The sequence below is a fragment of the Protopterus annectens genome, chromosome 7.part1 (genome assembly GCF_019279795.1).
Source record: "Protopterus annectens isolate FY-2018-M chromosome 7.part1, PAN1.0, whole genome shotgun sequence".
Taxonomy (NCBI): domain Eukaryota; kingdom Metazoa; phylum Chordata; order Ceratodontiformes; family Protopteridae; genus Protopterus; species Protopterus annectens.
The window spans coordinates 107,432,877-107,441,422 of NC_056740.1; positions in this window are offsets into that span (position 1 = coordinate 107,432,877).

An 8,546-nucleotide genomic window follows, 5' to 3' on the forward strand; every position below is an offset into this window, starting at 1 on the left:
TGTCATCATCCTACAAATATACCTGTGGAAAGGAGAGCTCCCGGTAATGTGTATAGTGCGTCATGTAAATGTGTACTGCTCTGATAGCATAAAGTAATTAGGTAGGGGTTTGAATCCTGCACTTGGTGAGTGTGTGTGCGCTCTATGTGTGTGACACAGTTGGTGACTGTGTTGTAGGTTTTGCTTTTACTACTGTATGACATATCACAATGACAACAGTATGTGCATTGCACGTCAGGTAGCTGTGTGGCAAATTCATATAAGTACATGTGACCTCAATTATTTCAGAGGTGGAAACCCTGCTTTCTCCATGAACACATATGTTATCTTTGCCAGAGTGTGCTGCTTTCCAGACCTTAGGTCACATCTGTATGCTTGTGACAATCCCAGCCACTGCAGTGATCCCTGGCCCAGGTCATTTGTGTCACGCACACTCATTACGGTTTCTACTGAATAGTGTGAGTGAGGGTTTATGCCTGAGGTATATTTCAGACCAGGTAAAATGCAGCAAAGTCTGTCAATGATGGCTATTCATTATAGGTGTACAACAACCTTTGTGGATATGCATGCAGACCCCTTATTGCTTATGTGATTCATCGAGGGATTTCAAAATACCTTTGGAAATGGGATTACCAAAGAAGAGATGATGTAACACTTGGCTGTATGTACCCATTGGTACCTGTCAACATGTTGGGGGCTACTACCTATGCGGTACTGTGGGGATACTATGTTTTGTAAAGGTGGATGACCATGCTTTAATTGGCTTATAGTTTTACAGCATGGGTTTGACAACAGGTATCTGTCCATATGATACCCTTGTGGAGGATGTGTGTGTCATCTAGAGAATGCATTATAGGCTACAGTATGCATTCCCAGACATGGACGGACATAACCCTACTGTGTGTGCTTGTACCTTAGTGAGCTAAATGGCAATCAGGAGTGGTCCCAGGAATGGGTGCAGGTGAACACCACTGGTTACTGACATAGTATAGTTCCTGAAGGGTACAAATGTTACTGTGTGTCCTACATCTGTCTGTCAGTTGTCAAGACATCATCAAACGATTGTTTATGGTCAGGCTGTAGAGGTTATGTATACTACCAGAATGCAAACCAATGACAGATAGTAACAGTATCACCCACAGCACAGTGTCAAACCATGTCATACACACATGTGTCCCCAAGTTACAAAATGTGTGTAGTACAATACATACTGGCCTCCAATAGAAACTATGGAGTGTTAACACTGTAATACAGGGCATGTCACCCTATCCATGTGTCCACTATGCATGTACATGCAGACAGTGCACCTCCACCATGTTTACAAATGTACACCTGCAAACCTGTGCTGCACACATCGCACACAATACTGTCCACTCTCTAACATATGCTGCCAATACTACACACATCAGCCAAGTGACACATGGGTGGACAATACACTATTGGGATTAACAGTGCTGTAAACAATACTACATTGACAATCATAGCTTTAATGCATCATGGCTGCTCAGCTACACCTTCAAGGATAACATTACACTTTACTGCTGACAACATGCTAATATTGCTATACTGCCATAAAGTCACCCTGTGCATCAGCACCATGTTAGCCTGTTCCTGCATCAATGTTACAGATGACAGGAGGTGGCACAGGTTTCATCATATGCACAGGGTGTGTTGTTGGTTTGCCAGAGGCCTACATTGAGCCATACAATTGACGTGTGTGTGTGTGTGTGTGTGTGTGTGTGTGTGTGTGTGTGTGTGTGTGTGTGTGTGTGTGTGTGTATGTGTGTGTGTGTGTGTGTGTGTGAGGGCCAAGAGTACTGGTATGGGCCAATGTTGATGTAATGTGTGCAGGTATGTGTTAGCCCTAGGTGTCTGGTTTATGTGTGTGTGTGTGTGTGTCTGCATGCACACAGTTCCGTCATGTGGCTGCCATATACGGGGATTTGTGGGACAGCCACAGACTGTACCTGCCAGGCTTTACAGATCACTGTCTCTGGCCATGGATATGGTACCTGTGCCTGGCAGGGGTGCTACTGACAGTATCAGGTACTGAGCCAGACTGAGCACTATCCTCAGAGGTACACATATGTACACTGGACCCAGGTCCCTGCTGGGACTGTCCAGAGCCATGTACAGGTGGTCTTCTAGGACAGTCTATGGACAGCCCACCCCCAACATTGCTGGGGCTGGTATTGGCACTACAGGAATGGCTGTGACTTGAGGGACATCCGCTCCCCGGTGACTTCCAGCTGCTGATGTTGCTGGCATATGTCGATGTCTCACCCATCCCGCACTGTCCTGACACAAGGACATGACATTGCGGAGGACATCTAATGTCTCACCCCAAAGTCTATCCATGACCTCAGTGTAATTATGGATGGCACCTGCTAGGTCATGAATACTGTCAGTTAAATCGGTGTCATGTGCCCTCTGTGCCCTTAGTCCCTGTCTGGTGTACCGTTCCATACATGCCTGTGCCTCCATGACAGCCTGGAACATGCGTGATGTTGCAAGACTTGTGGCATGTATGCCAGGGGCATGATGACCAGGAATGCTCTGACGAGAACCCCTGGACATCTGCCTATCTGGTACCGTTTCAGACCTCTGGGTTTGCTGCTGTGTCCGGATGCATGTGCCATAGGTACCACACTGTCCTGGCCGTTGCCGACTGTAGACTGTCCCTCAGCTAAGGGCATTGGTGATGAATGACGTATTGTCAGTATGACTGTGTGCATGGATGGGGTGGACAGCTGTGTACTGTTGATTGGTGGCCCAACGACAGACCCTGGCAAACATGCCTGTGCCTCAACACACCTATCCTCATTATCACTATTTGAACCAGTGACATCAGGTTCCTTGCTGCAGTGAACCAGCCCAACCTCAGCACCTGTGAGAGGAAGACAGTAAACACACTTTACGACCTGTACATGATGTCAGAACACATGAACAAATGCACACATGCACACATGTACACATGCACACATGCACACATGCACACATGCACACAAATACAATCCTCACTAAAGCGCACACACACACACACACACACACACACACACACACACACACACACACACACACCACCAGCAATCCAGAACATACCCAATAGTGGTTGATGGTGGGGTACAGTATCACAAGACAAACAGTCATATCACACGTGTCAGCATGAAGGACATGTGTTACTCAACAGCATGCAGTGTGAGTGTACACAGTCCTTGTTAATAACAGTATACATGGCTTTGATGCATGTGTGCTGTTGTTCAGTGATTGTTCTCACCCTGGAATACAATGTGTACATGGACACAACATTTCTGTACGAGTGTTACAAGCTCTGCAATGTGCTGTGCACCATCACTCACAGGTATACATACCATGGCTGGATGTTTATCTGTGTGTCACATAGATATCCATTACTGGTTACAGCGTCTGTGTCTTTAGCAGATAACTGTGGACACTGGTTTAGCTCATGCATGCTATGTATGCACACAGGATGAGTGGTGTGTGTATACCTGATGGAATGCCATTGCACAACATAGCCATTGTACAGTAGTTATGGTGAGTGTAGAACATCTTGTGGACATGCCAGTGCCAGCCATGACATGGCATGCTACAACACAACTGCAACATTAAACATCACACGTACTCAGTGTGTGTCATGTGACCTATACACTCAATAGCATTACAAGACATATATGTGTCACTTTGTGCAAATGGTGATTGCTATGCATATTGTGTATAGGTGCATATGTTTGCACACACATAACATTGAGGTGTATAGCAATGAATGCTATGTGTAGTACTGTGGTTAGTGTAACTGGATGGTGTGTTGTATCATGAGCCATCATCATGCAGCATCATGTGGTCACTCAAGGCTACTTATGTGTGCCAGACCAGTACCTATCATGCTGTACCTGAACCGCAGTACCATGGTTACATTTACCATTTCATAGCCAGTTGTTACATGGGTTTGTAAGGTGCCCAATAGAGAGCATTGCCTAAAATGAATGTGTTGTGTGTTGGAGAGTGTTGCCATGCCCCATGATAGGCCTGTACCCATCAGGTATATCATGTGTGCTGTGTGGATGACATTTGGGATACTGGAGTGTGACCTTACAGCGTGTGTCTCAATGCGCCATGTGTAACATATTAACATGTACTGTGTATGACGGAGTTGTGTATGTCTTGTGCATGTGTATCGACTGCCTATCCAATGTCCACTATAGTGTAGCCACAATTGTTTAGGATGCTCTATATATTGCATGTGTTTGAGGCAGCCACTCACATTACTGAGATGTGTGTAGTCTCAAAGCAAACATGCACAGCATGCATTATACGTAGGTTTGTTACATATGTACATGGCCTACACCTCACCTATGACATGCACATTTTATTAGCAATATTAAGTGTTGAACGCACTCACCAGCATGGGTCTGCTGCCTTGCTGTCACACCAGAGGGACCTACAAGGATATGAAACAGTTTGTCAGTGGCAACAACTGTGGCATTGCTATTGTGGGTTTGCAATCTTACAGTAGAACAATGGTTGTCAGTCACAGGCCTACACATCATGTTCCAAATTATCAGTATTGAACAAAACCAGGCTCCACATCTTCTAACTACACAGTACACATCTCACATATGCATGATCTAACAATAGCGGTAACAGTAGTCTACAGATATGCCATCTTACCAGTATGCTCCATGTGAAATTGCTGAGAGGCTCCAGCCTCTATGATGATGCATGTGTGCTGTTGTTGTTGTTGGCCAGGAGCCCCCAGGCTCAGGAGCAGCTCCTCCACTCTGGTGAGGGGGGATGGGTGGCAACCCCACCACCTGTGGCAAGCTGTTGCCTACGGACATCAGACGCACGCTGCTGGACATGTCTAAGTAAATCACTGTGGTGATGCCGTACCTACTCATAAGTCCGGTTATGCATGCCTATGTCATTTATCCTAAGGACAACATCTTGCCACAGCGCAGTCCGCTCATGCTGGTCCTGGCTGGTTCTTGAAAATAGCAGGGTGTACTGTTGGATGAGACATCTGGTTATTATCTCATTATCTGCACGGCTATAGACAGGATTGCAATGGTGGGACATGACCCTGGAAGACAATAAAACAATATGTGTGAGCAAGTCATGTGGCACACTTAACATTCTACAGTACAGATATCACTGAACTGCCATAAATAGCAAACTATTGTCTGTCAGAGAATACACATTTTCAATACCACATATCAGTGCTCAACCCACAACTGCCTGATAGTGCCTGACACGTTCTATATATTAAAACATTTTCTGCGCAGCAACAAAGAGAAACTACAATGTAAGACCATGCATCAGTACATGGCACACTGTATGTGACATAATGCACCACCTAACCACAGGAGGTATATATCCAGCTAATGCATAATAAAATATGTAATCCATTGCAATGATTGTAAAGTCCAGTTACAGTATTACCAGTATACCACACTAGTTGTTGATGGAAAACCCCTGCCTACAATATGTGCACATTCATGAATATAGGAGGCATACTGCTGTACTAGACTATACATGTTGCTAGATACCCACCTATATCCTGTAACGCACATATGACCGAGGACATGTTACAGGCATACCCACACACACATCAGACATAAATGCAGGACACAGAGGTATGGCAACCCAGATGAGCTTTACGTGTGTACCATACAGTACTGTGTGTCAGTACTTACAAACCCTTATGCCTGAGGTATGTAATCTGTGAGGGCTACAGGGAACACACAAAACAGTGTTTCCAAGCAATGTGGACATACACCATACTATGCTGTTTAGGCCTACAGCTTCAGGTAGCACTACAGTTCATACAGGGGTTGGATTCACCAGCAGTACCAATCAATGAGCATACATGCACTGCTTTATCCTCCAGTGGCACATCCCAGTTAACACAAAGGGACTACGTCAGACCATATGCCATACTGCTTTTTCTGGCTAGCAATAGCATACACATCTTTTGCTGGGATCAGAGCTAGGACACATAATACCATGACAGAAATAGGTTCCCACTAAGCTATCCCACATATACACAACTGTGACACATTCACCAACACATTCACCATCACACTCAGTCAACCTCACATAGCAATTATTGCAACAAGTACACGTGGGTGTGTATTGGTTCATAGGTAGGTTATAGGCTACTGGCCCTAAGGCCTATAGAAGCCTAGCCAGACGGTATCCTGGCCTTTGACACCCAAGTAACTTAGTTTCATGTGTCCCTGTCAAGCAATGCCACAGAGGTGATTCCTGGGGTGTATTTCCTATTTCCCATCCAATCATCAAGACTATTCATGACGAGTGCTACTGAGGAGCTTTGTTTGCTATTGATAGGTAGTTTGTTCTAGAGTATGGGATGTCTCTGAGATAGGAATCTATCCCTCCAGCATGTTCTGTCTATTGAGGTGACAAGGTTTAGGTCCCTAGAGCATGCAGCTCATAGGGATAGTGATCTGTTTACATGGAGCATGTCCAACAGCTCTGGGTTTGACATAGCTTTGTATGTTAGGCAGAGGTCACCTATGGGTTGCCGGTATGTGACACAGTCTAGCTGTGGTTTTGTGAGACGGTCTGCATAGGGCACCTGTTTGAGGACAGTATTACTCTTTGTGAGGTATGTCTGTGGCCTTTCCAGTTGTTGTAGATGTCTTGTGAGGTACATACCAGAAGGGGCATTGTACTCTATAATGGGTTTTGTGAGTGATGAGTAGAGGGGAACACTGACCTCTTTTTCCCTGGATGACACAGCTTTTGTGATGAGGTGTGCCATGTAGACCGATTGCATGACTAGTGTGGCACTGTGATTATCAAGGGTGAGACTACTGTCCACCTGTGTCCCATGGTCTCTTATCACACTTTCGGTGTTAAGTCGACTGCCACCTATGTGGTAGTTCATAGGTACAGAGTTTTTAGCAAAAGGGATGCCAATGAATTTCAGACATTGAGCTTGAGGCCATGGCTTTGTCACCAGGCATCTGTTGTTAAATATGACTCTGTCTCTCCCTCTCGCTCGCTCTCTCTCTTTATATATATATATATATATATATATATATATATATATATATATATACACACACACACACACACACACACACACATACATATAAACATCAATTGGTGTACATATAGATATACATATAGGCACATATACAGTCCACCTTTCATGGTGGGAATATCAATTATGCGAACTATGTGAGATATACAGTTATGTAATGATATTGCACAGTCTTGTGCGAAATGCATTGAAGGTGTTCTCGGCCCATGTGGCTTTAGCAGGCCTCACTGGCTGCAACACTGCAAATCTAACAAATCACACCCACAGCGTTTAACCAACACATGTCATATACCAGCACTGTATGCTGTCTTGTTTGCCACACACTACTATCTACATACAAATATGCACATAACAACCTTCACCAACATATATATGACCTCCCTTCAGAAACAGTTGCAGTATGTCCCTTGCTCTATGCACATGTACAGATGCTAATATATCTGACACAGATATATCTCTCCGTATGTGTGTGCCATACACACACAAGGTCCAGACTGTTGTAAGTCCCTGGACCTCATGGCTGACCTGTTGGGCCTTGCTGCAACATGAACAGGTGTCACGTGTGAGCACACAGTAATATTAGAGGGTGTATAAATAGCTGCAAATGCTAGATTAGCATACTAGCCTGGTACAGTTGGCAATGCTAAGCTACACGTTGATATGACTATCATGCATGTGTTACTCTGTCACATCCATGGTTATATAGCTGTATGCGCTACTCCCCCCAAACAGCCATTGTCCACACTACTGTACAGATCACAGATGACATGGTTCAGATGTTTGACATTTAGTGCTGAGCTACATATATCACAGTTATGTCCCACTGCACACAGCTACGCACTGATTTGTCCATGGCAGTAGTTATGCAGGGCATTTGTGCATAGATATGTACTGCTGCCACATATTGATGTTTCAAAGTATGTAGAGTAGTCTTCAAATACATCTACTACATGCCAGTAAATACATATCTGTTACATACCTTTCCTTTGTATGTGTTCGTAGTTTTCAGTTTGCTGTATCTTTGGCTTTATTTAAATTAATTAATTTATTTTTTTTATTTCTTATTTATTTTTTATTTATTTTTTTTTTTTCCACTGGTGTGGGTGGGGGTATGCGTCTCTCTCTCTCTCTCCCTCTGTCTCTGTCTCTGTCTCTCTCTCTCTCTCTCTCAGCATCTGCAATGGGATGATTGCATGTTTGGCCAGCAAGTACAGCCTGCTTTTATAGGTATCTGCACATGTACATGTGATGGCCTCTGCACCAGTTGGTGGCCACCATTTGGTAATTGCATGCAGCCTGCTGTGTGGTAATTGCAGTACTCACTGTCATAGCAACCCAATGCTATAAATTGCTATGTCAGGTAGGCATAGCCCTTTCAGCTATCCAAAGTGGGGCCCATGCTTGTTTGCTGTGGACACCATTGTGTAAGTCAGAAGGTTGGTATAGTTCTTATATC